The 14,927-nt window shown below is 44.6% G+C and overlaps 1 protein-coding gene across 5 annotated transcripts in view; it reads left to right on the top strand.

Moving 5' to 3' along the window:
- PKNOX2 (PBX/knotted 1 homeobox 2) overlaps window positions 1-14,927 on the top strand; it is a 293,351-nt gene that overhangs the window by 23,879 nt on the left and 254,545 nt on the right. Inside the window, exon 1 of one of the 5 annotated variants that reach the window (XM_081799169.1) lies at window positions 12,662-12,764. The exons of the other annotated variants lie outside the window; for them this stretch is intronic. The gene's annotated coding sequence lies outside the window, so the exon portion shown is untranslated. Of the gene's footprint in view, window positions 1-12,661; window positions 12,765-14,927 lie in introns of those variants that run through there. 5 annotated transcript variants of the gene reach the window in all.

Here is a 14,927-nt window from a genome sequence, read left to right as displayed (position 1 = left end):
ATTCATTAGCTCATTTGATCCTCAGAGCACCCCTGAGAAAGCAAAAAGGTACATAGATAACTCCTGTTTTAGAGCTCAAACGGAGTCATACTGGCCCAAGTTGCCCCGTGGATTATGTCAGGATCAGGCCCCAGAGCATTGACTTTTTACGCCAAAGTTTTTCCACTCTATCATTGGTCCTCATGTTTGATTAATGTCCACTCTTTTTCAAAGAAGAAAAATATTCTCTCAGACATCTAATTTGGACCTGAATTATTTATATGATAATATAACCTCAAAGGTACAAACAAAAAATAAGCATGACTTCCCTGTTTATAGTTTTTTTTTTTTTTTTTTTTAAAGATTTTATTTATTTATTTGACAGAGAGAGACACAGCGAGAGAGGGAACACAAGCAGGAGGAGTGGAAGCGGGAGAAGCAGGCTTCCCGCGGAGCAGGGAGCCCGATGCGGGGCTCGATCCCAGGACCCTGGGATCATGACCTGAGCTGAAGGCAGACGCTTAACAACTGAGCCACCCAGGCGGCCCCTGTTTATAGTTTTTTTACAACTAAGAATGAATTAAATGCTAACAAAATTCTAAAATGAAAAAAAAATTTTAAGTCAATAATATTAGCCCAATTTGAACCATAATGTCATTTTTCTGAGGCTGAATTGCTGCTGTAGGGAAGAGCGTGTAGCGCTGACTGCTTAGTTATGGGTTCTTTTTTACACAGTTCACCTAGTGCTGGGGGCCCACTGTTCTGGATTCTGATCTCTGTGAAACCTTGGTTTGTTGAAAGCACCATGGTGCCATCTGGCCTTCACTTGCCTTCGTTTAAGTATTGGGTCTGCCCTTGCAAAGTTGATTCCTTCATAAAGAGAGGCAATTAGTAAATCTTATTAAACCCTCTTATTGAATCCAGTGTGCACTGTGGTGGAATTAACTCTTTGCATGATATAATCACGTGATCCTCATGGACAGAATTAATCATTTCTAGATTTGGGGGGTCTTTAAAAAACCGACCAGATATTCCTCTTTGGGGAGGAGGTATGAAGAGGAAAATAAATACTGAAGAATTCAATTTTGCTCTGTGAAGGCCCTGTCTCTGACAAGTAGTTAATCTATTTGTTGACTCCATGAGAGGAGAATATCCAGCAGGGAGAAAATTAAAAAACACTCAGCACCAGTTGCTGCCCTGATGAATCTCATCCAATTATTTAACAGGACACTGCTGGGTATGCTTTTTTATTATTATTGTTTTAATTTTATTTTATTCTCTATTGCTTATTACACCATTGTAAAACTTTTTTGGATTAAAAAAAAGAAGAAGAAGAACGCTCCTTTGAGTTTGTCCTTTTTCATTTGGCAACCACTGATTTTTTTTTTTGCTTCTATGTTCATAACTGAGTTCAAAATTAATGTAGGGTTATTATTGATATACATATTTATTTATTTTCCTCCTGGAATGTAGCATCTGAGAGGTTAGTTTCTGAAAATCAAAAGTATCAGTTGCACTAGGAGACTTTTAGGTTAGATCAGAAAAATAGCGTAGAATTGTGTAAACTGTAAAGTACTTGGAAAAAGTGTTTGTTCAGTCTTCTTTTGCTGAGAGTGTCCCTTTTTTTCAACATGAAGGACGGGGGCCAGTGGAGGAAATTCTTCCTTATCAGTTTAGATTTAGCTAACCTCTGGGATTCCAGTGGGTGCAGAAGAGAGATTCCCTTGCTTGCATCTTGCCCTGATTCTGGTTCTATCTTAAAGTCACTGGTAGAGATAAGAGGATTTGATCTTTCTCTCCACTTAGCCCAGGGCCTTTGAAAATGACCATGCTTTTCACAACCCCATCCATAACTGGAACGTGCTAGTCTGACTCTGGAATGGTTAAGGTTCTCTGGCATGTTTTAGCTCTAGGAAGATTTTGACCTTGTGATAATGCCTTGTGGCCACCACTCCAACCCCTCCATCTCCAGGGAGCCGTGGCAGATGGAACACAGGACCACCAGTCAAATTTGAATTTAGGATAAACAATGGGTGATTTTTAGTATGAGTATGTACCAGATATTACAGGAGATATACTGTGGTTCTTTTTCCCCCACTCTCCTCTGCCACACATGCCCAGGGTTTGATTGTCCCTCTCACTCCCTTTGCCCTTTGCCCTTCTATCCTATAGCAATCTTGGATTCCTTACTTTTTTCAGTGTCCTGACCTCTAGCTGGGAAGCCAGGCTCTCCTCTGCTCAGGACAGCTGCTAACATTCCCTGGCCGAGGCAAGGGTGCAAGTGGAGGCCCTGGCCCAGCACCCCCTCCCCCATTCCTGTCACAGGCACTGTTCTGCACTGTGAGGAGCCTTGAGGCTGGTGTCCCCACTCCCCAGGTCTGTCCACACCCTCTGTGTGGGGGCATACCCCCCACTGCACTCCCATCCTTGCCCAAACAGCCACCCTCGCCTGGCCTGGGTACCTGGAGTGTGACCTAGAAGGGGGAGCAAGGCTCCTGCCTTGCGCCCCTAGGGAGGATGCCCTTGAGGAGAGCCAGTGCGGGCTCTTCTGAAGCCCAGGATCAGCAGAAGCCTGACTGACGATGGGTCTCAGGGCAATACTGTCCCTGCCACGATTCTGGAGGGCTTGTGTGGTCATCTTCTCGGCCTTGTGGCACGTACTTGCTGGATTTCTTCATCCTGCTGCAGGAGCTGTTATGAAGACCAAGGTGTCTGACTGTTTATCCTTGCTCCTGCATGCATCCCTGCCCCTCCTTGCCACTACACCACTGTCTCCTTTCTCTGTCTCCGCTGCAGGATTTAGGTTCTCTTTCCCTTGCACAAATGGGACTGCATCTGGGTGGGTGGCGGGAAGTCCCCAAAATTCGTTTAACAAAATCTTGACTGCTAATAGTTTTAATTCAGGGCATTACTGGGGTGAGGAGCGGGGCAGGTAGGATGGAGAAGGAGCGGGGGGGGGGGAGTTTTTTCATTTTTGGAGAGAATTTAGCCAGTTTTTTCTTCCCCTTCCCCCTCCATTCCCTGCTTTGGGCTGAATTCAGCTAGTTATTTTCCAGTTTGGTTGTGTATGTAGACACACCCACAGCTTCTTTGAGTCCTCTCCTTTCCTCTTAATAGACAAACTGCTGCCAGGCTTCCAGCCTCTCTCTCCATGGTGACCAAGCCCCTCATTTCCATTTCCTCTCAGCCTCCATGTCCCCTGCCCCCCAGCCCCTCCTCGAGGGAAGCCTGGCTGTTTCCTTTCTCTGGTTCTACTCTGCTCCTCTTTTCTCCTCCCTTCTCCTGGTGATTCCTCCCTACTCTCAAGGAACAAACAGCAGCATGTCCTTGGCTTCTTCCTTTCCTCCTGTATCTGCCCTCTTCCTTCCTTTTGCCGCTTTACTCTCGTGACGCCCAAACCTTTGCTTTTCTCAGCTCTTCCAACACCTTCCTTCTAGTGTCCCCTCGAGTTCCCTTTCCTGCTCCAGCCTCTAAGGATGTAGAGGTGCAGAGAAGCGAGGCAAAGGAAGAGGGGCCCTCGTTCCTTGGTCTCTGGGATCTGCTCTGGGATTTCCCTTGGGGCGAGATGAGGCTGCAGCTCCACCTCCCTGCCCATCTCCCACTCCCACTGCCAGGGTGGCCCAGGCCCTCAGAAGTCTGCACAACAGTCCTGGAATCTGCTGCTGCTGGAACCTTCCCTGATGCCCTGGTCAGTCCTTCTCTACTGGCAGGTTTCGTGTGCAGGTGAGCAGGACCAAGTTAGAGAGCTGGCCCCCACACCTTGTCTGCCTTTGGGGGCCCAGCTCATCCCCCACACCTAGGTCACACTGACAGGTTTTAGGCACAGGTATAGGACAGGTAGAGGTCTCACTGAAATTCCCTCTGCCCCGAGGCCTTCCTACTCTCATCAGTGATACCTCACGACTGTTCACTGTCGCAGGGCACCAGCCCCTCACACACGATTCCAATTTCACAGATAGGGAAACTGAGTTTCGGAGAAATTAAACATATTACTCAACATTTGAACGAAGAAGCACCCCATGAAGCTGGGACAAGAACCCAGCTCATCATACTCCTAGCTCCTTAGGCCTTCTTTTCTTCAGTGGTCTGTGAAAGGGAGCCGGGAAGGGGGGAAGGCTGCACATTGTAGCATGAGGCAAAGGTGTTAATAGGAGGGGCGAGTAGCAGTTTTCTCCCCTCTGCCACCGCCCCTCATGTCCAATTTACATTGTTATACAACGCCAATTTGTACTGGTCTTGTTAATGCTTCTTTATAGATGTTTTCGTTATGTCTGCCCCATATGTACGTCTGATTTTTTTTCTTGGACTCTGAGTTTCTTGTGGGCACTTTCTGCTGCACGACTCCCCCCGCCTCCCCCACTCCGGGGAGGCGGGGGCAGCATAGGCCTCCGGCTCAAGATCCCTAGTGTGTCTGACTCAGGGCCCTGCCAGGGGCGTGGGAAAACAATACTAACCCCGCCTGCACTGGGGCAGGTAGCAACCCAACTTCTCACTTTCCCATCTTCCTGTTATACCCCAGCCAGGCTTCCCAGCCCGCTTGTTAGCCTCTGTGAGAAATTAAAGTCCCAATAATCAAATCAACCCTTGTAAATCCCCTAGAAGCAGCTCCAGAGCACCAAGGAGCCAGCAAACCCCAGACCCAAAGCCATGTCAAATTTCATAGATATAATTTAAGTAGGGATCAAAAACCACACTAACCTAGTAACTGAGGCTGCTCAAAATGCAGAGTTTATAGTCCATCTGCCTCTCTGCTTCAGGGAGTCTGTATTAAATTTATTGCAAAGTAAAACAAATAAACCCAGGCAAAGGCAGGATGGAAATCTGCATACTCGTCAGAGAATCAGCAGCCCTCTCGCGTTAGGAAGGCTGCTTCTCAATTTGCATCTCTAAGGAGTTGTGACTGGGCTGGGGGCTGGGAGGCTCGGGCAGGATCGGGACTCGCGGCAGGCCTGTCCCCTGCCGGCAGATTGTTGAACTGCAGCCCTGTGACCTCCGAGGTGGACGTGCGCAGGCGCTCCTTGGGGCCCATTCTCTCTGAGAAGAGATCAGAAGCTGAAATAAATGTTGGGGAGGTGTGGCGTTGGGAGAGCGGGTAGCAGAGAGACAAGAGGGAGGGATACCATGAGGAAGACATCCTTACTTCTAACCGTAAGACTTGGGGGTGGGGAAGCCGGGAACTTGAGAGGGGTTGAGGGTGGTGGAGGTAGAGATTTAGAGTTGTCTCTTCAGTTGTACAAACCAGAAACCACGGTGACTTTCTTGACTCCTCTCCATCTTCTTTTCCATTTGCCTGGCTCCCCACAACCCATGAATCACAAAGCCCAGAAAACTGGGGTGGAGGTGGGGCGGGGGTGGTTCTTGCAAGGTACTGTTGGCCATTGACTGGTTGTTGGAACCCCAGTAAAGCTGTGCCTCAGTTTCAGGGCTGCGATTAGGGCTGGGCCGCACTCCCAGGGTCTTGAAAGGAAATGCTCCCTTACGGTTTGCCTCACTCCAGGCCTGGCCATGCTCAGCTAGCTGCCTGTGGATGAATGGGGTGGGACCAGATGACCTCTAAGGCTCCTTTCAGTGTGAATATTATCTAATTCCATGACTCTGTGTCCCAGAATGTGGGGATCTGCGACATACTTTCCAGGGAAGCTCCAAGGAACCAGCTACTCGCCTAGGATATTCCCATTATCCTTCATGACTGGCTCACATGGCATCTTCCTCAAAGTGATGACCCACCTGTTTTAGCCAGAGATAGGCGGTCCTCCTTTTAATACATTATAGGTAGATGGGCATATATTGATAGATATATATAATCACACCGTAATAATTTGTTGTATTTATTTATATATCAACTCCATCCCCTCGAATGTCCTTGAAAGTCCTTGAGCTCCATAGATGAGGGCACGGGGAAGGCGCTGGTAAGGTTCATGGTCATTCTCAGTACTTACCTGCTCCTCTTTCCCTACTTTCCCAGCCCAGTGCCTGAAACAGAATAGGTTCTGAATAAGCATTTGTTCAATGACTGAGACAATGAGTAAACAAATCAATAAAGTGGCACAAAATGACGAAGGTTTGGTTGTACGGTTTACTCAGAAACCTGAGTGTGACCCCAACTTCCTGCTTCTCTCCATCTCTCTCCCTTATTCCTCAACTACTCCACAATAGTTCTATCTAGCCTACTTCCTGAGTCACTCTCAAAGCCAGCAGCTGCTTCTCCATTCCTTCAAGAGGTTATGAGCATAGGTTCTGGAATCAGCAACAGCCCCAGCACTTCAACTAGCCATGAGAACCTAGCTGACCCCAGTTTCTCCATCTGTTTTTTTTCCCAAAAAACAATAGAGCATAGTAGTAGTTAAAAGTATGGACATCCAAGCTACACTGTGCTGGTTTTAATCCTGGCTTCTTCATTTAGCTGAGTGGCCCTGGGCAAGTGTCTTAATCTCTCTGTGCTCAGTTTCCTTTTCCATAAACTGGAGTTAACAGAATCTATTTCAGAGGGTTGTTGTGAGGATTAAATAAAAGCTGCTGATACACAGAAAGCCCTTAAAACAGTGCCTGGTATGTGGTTGGCATTAGCTAACTCAACAAGCACTAGCAATTATTAACAAAAAGCAAAGGAATTTTGCAGAACTGAAGGCAAACACCTGAAGAAGAGGCTGTCCCAGAAGATGCTTCGAAAGGCAAGGAGGAAGCTTAGGGATGAAAAAGCAAAGCATTTCCACAAGGGACCTACACAAACACACAAAGAAGGACTTCACTGGTTAGGGAGGCAAGAAAAGCAGACTACTTCTTTGTGCCTGCAGAAATCAAGCTGGTATTTTTTCCAGCAGAATCGGAAGTATCAATGGGGTGAACCCAAAGTTTCAAAAGGTGTGGCAGCTCCTTGGCCTTTGAAATCTTCAGAGACATGTTTGCTTCTGAAACCTCCCCCACCTGGCTCCCCTTACCTCCTCAGCCCCACTCTTGCTATCCTCTTCCTCTGACACTTTGGGCTCCATCCACAAGGAAGTGTGTTTGGCTCCCCCAACTGAACTCACTCCTCTTACCTGCAGGTCTTCACACATGTGAGCATCCTGTCCTGGGAACTCCCCTCTACCTCCCGCCTTTCCCCTGCTAGTTCTCCTGACCTTTTAGGGGTCAGGTTCTCTGGGAAACCTTCCTCATCCCCTAGACTGGGCAAAGCACCTCAACCTGAGCTCCATAGCACCGTGCCTTTCCCTTCCCCCCAATGTATTAGTCTTTTCCAGCTGCTATAACAAAATACCACAGACTAGGTCACTTAAATAACAGAAACTCATTTTCTTACAGTCCTGGAGGCTGGCAAGTCCAAGATCAAGGTGTCAGCAGGGTTGGTGTCTGGTGCAGTGTCTCTTCCTGGCTTGCAGATGGCAACCTTCTCACAGCATCCTCACATGGCCTCCTATCTGTGTGTGCATGGAGAGAGAGAAAGAGAGAGAGAGAAAGATCTGGTGTCTCTTCCTCTTCTTAGAAGGACGCCAGTCCTGTCAGACTATAAGCTTTAAGGAGACACAATTCAGTCTGTAACACTCCATTAGACTGTAAGTTCCATGAGGGCAGAGCCTTATCTACTGTTTATTTATATATTTCTTAGCTTAGCCCTCACCCCATGTCCTTGTGATTCTCTGTAATGTCTATAGGACCTATTCATCGCAAGCACTCAATAAATGTTTGTTGAGTGAATGAATGAAAGAATTTGTCAATTACTGGTGATGACAGTCGGAGCTTTAGAAACATAGACATTCAGGGGCGCCTGGGTGGCTCAGTCGGTTAAGCATCTGCCTTCGGCTCAGGTCATGATCCCAGGGTCCTGGGGATCAGGTCATGATCCAAGGGTCCTTGGATCGAGCCCCGCATTGGGCTCCCTGCTCAGCGGGGAGTCTGTTTCTCCCTCTTCCTCTGCCCCTCCGCCCACTTGTGCTCTCTCTCAAATAATAAATAAAATCGTTAAGAAAGAAAGAAAGAAACAAACAAACAAATATAGACATTCAGGTATGGTCTAGTTGAGACCTCAGCAGGAAGATTCCTGCTAGTTAGGGGCAGGATGAGGACTAGAAGTCGGATTCTCCATAGTCCCGTCTACTCTGAGTCCAGTATTCTTTTCACCTGGAAAAAGAATTGTCAAAGAGCTTCGTAAAACTGGTGATTCTTTTTTTTTTTTTAAGATTTTATTTATTTATTTGACAGGGAGAGACAGCCAGAGAGAGAACACAAGCAGGGTAAGTGGGAGAGAGAGAAGCAGGCCTCCCGCCGAGCAGGGAGCCCGATGCAGGGCTCGATTCCAGGACCCTGGGATCATGACCTGAGCCAAAGGCAGACGCCTAACGACTGAGCCACCCAGGTGCCCCAAAACTGGTGATTCTTTTTAAATCCTTGCCTGGAGTTTGAAAGAAAAGGTCTTTGGTCTTTCACTGACAAGCAGAAATTCTCCTTCACTTTGTCTCTCCTGCCACATTGGCAGGCTTCCTCTTGTCCTGGTAATATGTTAAAGAGCATTTGAAATACTTTTCTTCCTTCCCCTTTGTCTGGTCAGGGGCAGCAGAACTTGGTCTGGGTTTGGCCAGGGGCTTCCTTACCACAGGTTTTGATTCTAAACCGACAACCCAGGGTGTGTGGCTATTTGGATTCCTGCTTCTCTGCTAATGGATTTTGTTAACAGTTTGTCATTTGCTTATGCAAATCTACCTCTTTCTGCATTAAAATGAACCCAATTATAAAGTAAAATTTCACAATTAAACCACTTAGTGAAGGACATTAAGCAACCAGAAGGAATTGATTTGTAAAAATTTCAGCGATAATTACAAAATGTTTCTGAAATGTGACTAAGTTCTAGGTTTTTCTTTAAACAAACATATGTATGTGCACATTTTCATATATATACTGCACAGACACATGCACATATTTTCACACACCTGGTTTCCATCTTCTCACCATGGGACTTGTTCTTGCTCCTTCTCTGGGTCTAAATTTTCCCCAAATAGAGGAAATTCCACCAGCCATCAGATCATGTCTGCAAAGTTCTTGGAAACCTTCCAAAAGAAATGGCCACTGGGCTGAGGAACGTGGGGTGGGCAGGAAAACAGAAGAAGGTGTAATGGTTTTAATAAAGTCTCTTTGGCACCTTGGTGACTGATTGATATATTTTGGCATTTGCTTTCCAGCTCTGATGTAATCAATAGCAATTATAGACTGAGGAGCAGGAAAGGGTGAGGATGTGGGATGGGACAATATTGATTGCTTTTTACAGGAAAGAGCTTGGCATGGTGACTGCAGTGCTCAGGCCACTAGAAACTGGACCTCACTGTATGAGGGAGAGGTTATCTTTCCTTATATTCATCCAGGCAAGGGGGCAGGGAGTCCAGAAACTTGGAGATGGATAAGGATCAATGAGGGAGCCAGTCACACTCACTTTCCTCATGGCACCCGTGATCAGAGGGTGGAAGCCACAGTCTCCCAGGCTGGCACAGGGAACGGGTGGGAAGGGTCTTTATGGATGAGGGGGTGATGATATGCTTATGGTTCTAGGCTACAACTATATCCAAGAATGAATCCAACTCACCTGGTAGCATGCTGCCCACTCAAGGCAATATAATGTAGAGGGGTCTTTAGAACAGACTCTGGGGCCTGATTGCCTGGGTTCAAAGCCTAGCCCTGCCACTCAGCATGTGACCCTGGACAGGTTAATTAACCTTTCTGGACCTTGATTCCCCCATCAGTAAAATGGTGATGATAACAGAACCCCTTTCCTACGATTGCTGATAGTTATAAGTTAATATATGTAAAGAGCTCAGAATAGTCCTGGCATTCAATAAATGATATGTACATGCTGTTATTACCTGGTGGTGGTGGATACCTGAGTTGACATCCCCAATATCTGGGTGGAAACTTAAGAGTACAAGTTTCTCTAATCAAACAGGGTCATCACATTTGCCTTCTGCTGTTGAGAAGGCAGGGCTTAGGACCCACCATCTGTTAAATAATTCTCTTAGTACATCACTCTCTTAGTACATTAGCTACAGGATTTCTCAGTCCTTTTTAGATTAATTTTTTTTCTAAAAGCTTTAAAAAATAATCGAGACCAGCTCCAGCTGCAGAGGAATAGGGCTACATTGGATTGGTAATGATAGCTTCAGTGCTCAAGAAGTCCAACCAAGGCCCATATTTATTCATTCAACAAACACCAAACTCTCACTATGTGTGAGACAGTTTCTACTTATGTGATGATTGCCATTTGTGAACCAGAACTCAGTGTGGGTACATTCAGATGTGTAATCACCCCTCTGCAATGTCGTGATAAGTAGCTTTTGTGTAATGGCTATCCCTCTGTCTAGAACAATGTGCTCAAAATAGAAAATGGTTTGTTTTAAAGAAAACATTTGCCACTTAACATTTTTGTTGAAAACACATTCATTTTTGAAGTACAGTTTTATTTTCTCTTATTGTCATCATTGAATTTTCAGTGTTTTGAAATTCATTTTAGCGTGTGATGTGACTTTGGGGCTTCTTTTCTTCTCAGTTGTACAACTGGCTACCATAACTACTAGAAGTCGGCTGATTGGCAAGCAGTTACTCAGGGACCCAGATTGAAGTGTTCTATGAGAGACTCCTGAAAGGTTAGGACTGGAAAAGACCCTAGAGATCCTCTACTTCATCTCCTTCATTTTAAAGATGAGCCCAGAGAGGTGTAATGACTTTCAGAGTCTGAACTGAAACCCGAGTCTCTTGGTTCTAAGCTCGGTGCTATTCCACGTACCCTGAGTTTGTTGGAGATACCCTCCCAGCTCTATGTTAAGCTCTTTTCATTTTTTTAGGTCCTTTCCAAATCTCTTTCTGTCCTCAGGTTGTATATTGGGCTAAGTTATTATTTGACAATTCAGTTTAAGTCAATGAAGATGCCCTGAGTACTACTTGGTGCCAAGCATCGTGCTAGGTCCAGTATACAGGAATAAGAAGTGGATCCCAACAGGGAGATTGCAGTAGATGGTATTATGGCACCCAGTTATTTGCTGCCTCTCCCTGTGACAGGAATATGCTTATCTGTGCCACTGACATCAGACTTCATCATGTGACTTACTTTGGCCAATGAAAATGAAGCAGGAGTGATATGTCACTTTTGAGCAGAGGCTTTCAGGAACATTTTGTGGTCCCACACACATTTTCTCTTTTCTGTCTGCCAGGAGAATGGCATGTCCAGAATAAGACCCACATAAAGAGAAGATAGGAAGTAGAGCCAGAGCCACAGCCAACATATAACATGATGAGAGATAAACCTTTATGTGGTGAGTGACTGAGATTTTGTTGTTTATCCTGCAGCATAACTAGCACAAGCTGCTGACTATAGAGAGGATCACAGAGTAGCTGGAGCAACAGCTAATTTCCAACGAAATCACGGGGTTTTGGATGTTTTGCTGGATATAGACACAGATGATTCAGAAGTAGGCCCAAAGAGGAAAGAAGTAACTCTTTAGAGAGGAGACATCAGGAAGGACTTTTGAGAAGAGGTGATAGCTTAGGAGAGTTTTAAAAGTTGAAGGGAAGTTCACCTTGTTAGGGGTTTGGGAAGTTTGTTTATTCTAATCAGAGAGACCAGCATGCTCAGATATGAAATATGATATGTTTGAGAATCGCCTGTAATGTCCACAACTGTAGGTCAGGATCAGATTTCTTAATCTTTGAAACCTATTTACCACTCACCACCATGTCAGGTCTCCAAAGGGGAGATAGGCAGACACTCACATAAAAATGCATCCTTTATTTCAGCCAGAACTTTGGCTCCAAATTATTATCTGATCTTATATCATAAGAAGCTAAGCTGGACTGTATGTGAGCCATAGAGACTCTTTTTCAAAAGTTTAATTTTCAATTTAATCAAATAATACTTATACACAGTTTGGTATTTTTTGCCTCAGCCCTTCACATTCCCAAGTCCCCGACCCAAGTCAGTCAACTTCAACTCCTTCAGCTCATTTCTCATTTGTAAATGTTGCTATATTTTTAAATACTATACTTACACTGTTATTTCTTGATTTACCAATTTTAGAAATTGTATATTGACTCTCTGCCTTGGTGGATGAGACCTTAGTTTCTCCCACACCTTTTCCCCCCAGTGCCATCCCTGCACTTCCCCTCCTTTTGTCTCTCCAACATAAACTTTGTTTTGTTACATTGATATTTAGTGTTTATATACTAATGACTATGCAAATATTATTTACTCGAGTCAAGTGGTACACTGTGATCATATATTCTCTTTTGTACAATTCTTTGTTTTTCCTGGAGTTAATCATTGCCTCCTTTTTAATTGACCTGATGCCCAAATGTACTTATAATTAATTTTTTTTCAAATGGTTCAACAACTCAACTGCATGCCTGTTAATACCATGTTGCACACATTCAAACCCATCTGTTCCATTTTTCCCTTTACAGTTATCCCTCCAAGAACCTTCTGTTTTTCTGCTCCAATCTGGATTGGCTGCTCTTAGAATTGGAATACTGCATACTGTTATTCAGAGGCTTCCCTTTACCATCATTCTAAATAGTTCCTTTACTGCCTTCTTATGTTGGAGTCCCTATTTCTTGAATTCCCTGACTTTGTTATTACATTATTATCAAACTAAATTGCTAAATTCCATTCTTTTCTCTTTTTTTAAAGATTTTATTTTTAAGTAATCTCTACACCTGATGTGGGACTCGAACTTACAATCCTGGGATCAAGAGTCTAATGCTGAGCAAGCCTGGCACCCCTCTCCAATAACTTCTTAAGTATGAGTACTTTAGAGGTAATTGTCTTGAGTCATTGACTACCTGAAAATATCTCTATACTACTCTGATGTGTGATTGATAATTTATTTGGGTATAGAATTCTAGATTAAAAAATACTTTCTTTCAGAATTTGGAAGGCCTTTCTCTGTTATCTTTTAACATCTGATGCTGCTTTTGGAGAAGTTTAATATTCTCATTCTTGTTTTCTTTATCTGGTTCTTTTTCTCCTTAGAAAAATTGCAGGAACTTTTATTTATCCCTCACGATTTAAAATCACAATAACTGGCTACCTTAGTGCAATAGGCAGCATGTCAGTCTTATAAAATCACAATGATGATGATGGTAGGCTTTGGTAGATATTTTTTTTCATTCTTTGTGCTGGGCTAATTATTTCTCTCTTGTTAGTCATCTCTCTCTTTTGTTTCCTTCTTTGGAAGTCTTCCTCAACTTTGTCTGCTAAATCTTATGAGTTTTTTTTTTTTTTAAGTTAATTATACTTTTAATTTCAGAGAGGCTTTTTTCATTTATTTTTCCCTTTTTTATTGTAATCCTTTCTTGTTTTATGAATATAAGCTTTCCTCTTATCTTCTTGAATTGATGTTATTGCTCTTTTTTGAACTTTTTTATTCCTCCTTGCAAAATCTCTATGACCTCAGATCTTCTTTTTTTCCTGTTTATTTCAGTCTCCCTTTATCAAGTTCGAGTCTTTTTTTAAGTATCTGCTGATTCTTGACTGCTTATTTATATTTAAGGAAGAGACACTGAAAGTTGATTTTGGAAGATTGTTATGTAAGTGGCAGAGTTTGTCAACTAGTGGGCTTCACAGAGGGTGACCGGTGGAAAGTGAGTCTTTTATTGAGGGAACTTCAAATATCAGTAACTGGAGTTCTCTTGGAGTTGTTCAGTTCTTCAAAGAAGAATCTTCCAATCTACTGGTTGGTGGTGACGGGGAGTATCCAGCAAGGCCAGAGAAAGGACTAATGGTCAGAGTTCAGCATGCAGATCTCCCCTTAATTCATTCACCCTCCCCCACACTTGGTGTTCCCAAGTCCAATATTCTTATTCAGTTCCTCCAAAGGAAAAAAAAAGTCTCATTTACTGGAGGACAAAGGAGTATGGCTGACAGGCTGGGTGGGGAGAGTGGGGATCCCTTTTATAAACAGACTTCCTACCAATGCCCCCTGTCCAGCCACGTATCTGGCCTCAGGGCCGTGAGACTTAGTGCCTCTGAGGGCTGAATATTTCGGGGCTCTGCAGAGTGGATCAGCCACCACTACAGGCCCTTGGCTTGTGATTTCCTCTTTCTTTTGAGCCAGTACCACTCTTCCCTCGTTTTGTTTAAAAACTGTGAAATAGGGGTGCCTGGGTGGCTCAGTGGGTTAAGCGGCTGCTTTCGGCTCAGGTCATGATCCCAGGGTCCTGGGATCAAGCCCCGCATCGGGCTCCCTGCTCAGCGAGAGCCTGCTTCTCCCTCTCCCTCTGCCTGCCGCTCTGCCTCCTTGTGCTCTCTCTCTGTCTCTCTGTCAAATAAATAAATAAAAATCTTTAAAAAAAAACAACCCAAAACTGCGAAACACTTTAACCCACTGTTTTTTTCCTCTTTCATTCTTGTCCTTGGTTAATACCTTTATCATTTCTAGAAGTTGGATTGGTGATCCACAGACTTCTGTGGAGTGATAGCCACTAAGCTCTAGAAGACAGGTAGGTAACTGGGTGTCATTTTGGGTCTCACAGTTCCCTGGGCTCTCCTCAGTTTCCCTTATAGGCTCCTCTGCTTTGTGTTGTCCCTTAAATATTGGTGTTCCTCAAGCTTCTGCCCCACAGAGATCCATCCTGTTAGCATAAGCTGAAGATTAGGGGCAGGTCCAAGGTCAGTTCTGTGGCCACATTCTCTGAGCCCACATCCTAGTTTTGGCTCCTGAACTAGAGAGGAGGAAGCAGAGAACACAGAGAAGCAGTTTGCCAACTGCTCAAGGACCCTGGGCCTCACCTCCTTTGGTCCTATCTCAATGGTTGTCTGGCCTTAAAATGGTTTTCCCTGACCCCAAACAGGAGGAACTCCTAGTCTGGCCCAATTATACCAGCCTCATGGGAAGGCAGAGATGTAGGGAACACCCCCTTTTCCTGGTCCACGTCTGTCACTCATTCCAAAATTGGTCAGGCACCATTCTAGGTGCTGG

Source organism: Leptonychotes weddellii, chromosome 11 (assembly GCF_054177405.1).
Source record: "Leptonychotes weddellii isolate Sample4059 chromosome 11, ASM5417740v2, whole genome shotgun sequence".
NCBI lineage: Eukaryota > Metazoa > Chordata > Mammalia > Carnivora > Phocidae > Leptonychotes > Leptonychotes weddellii.
The sequence above is the reverse complement of the archived record's forward strand: the minus strand, read 5'-3'. Positions and strand labels throughout refer to the sequence as shown.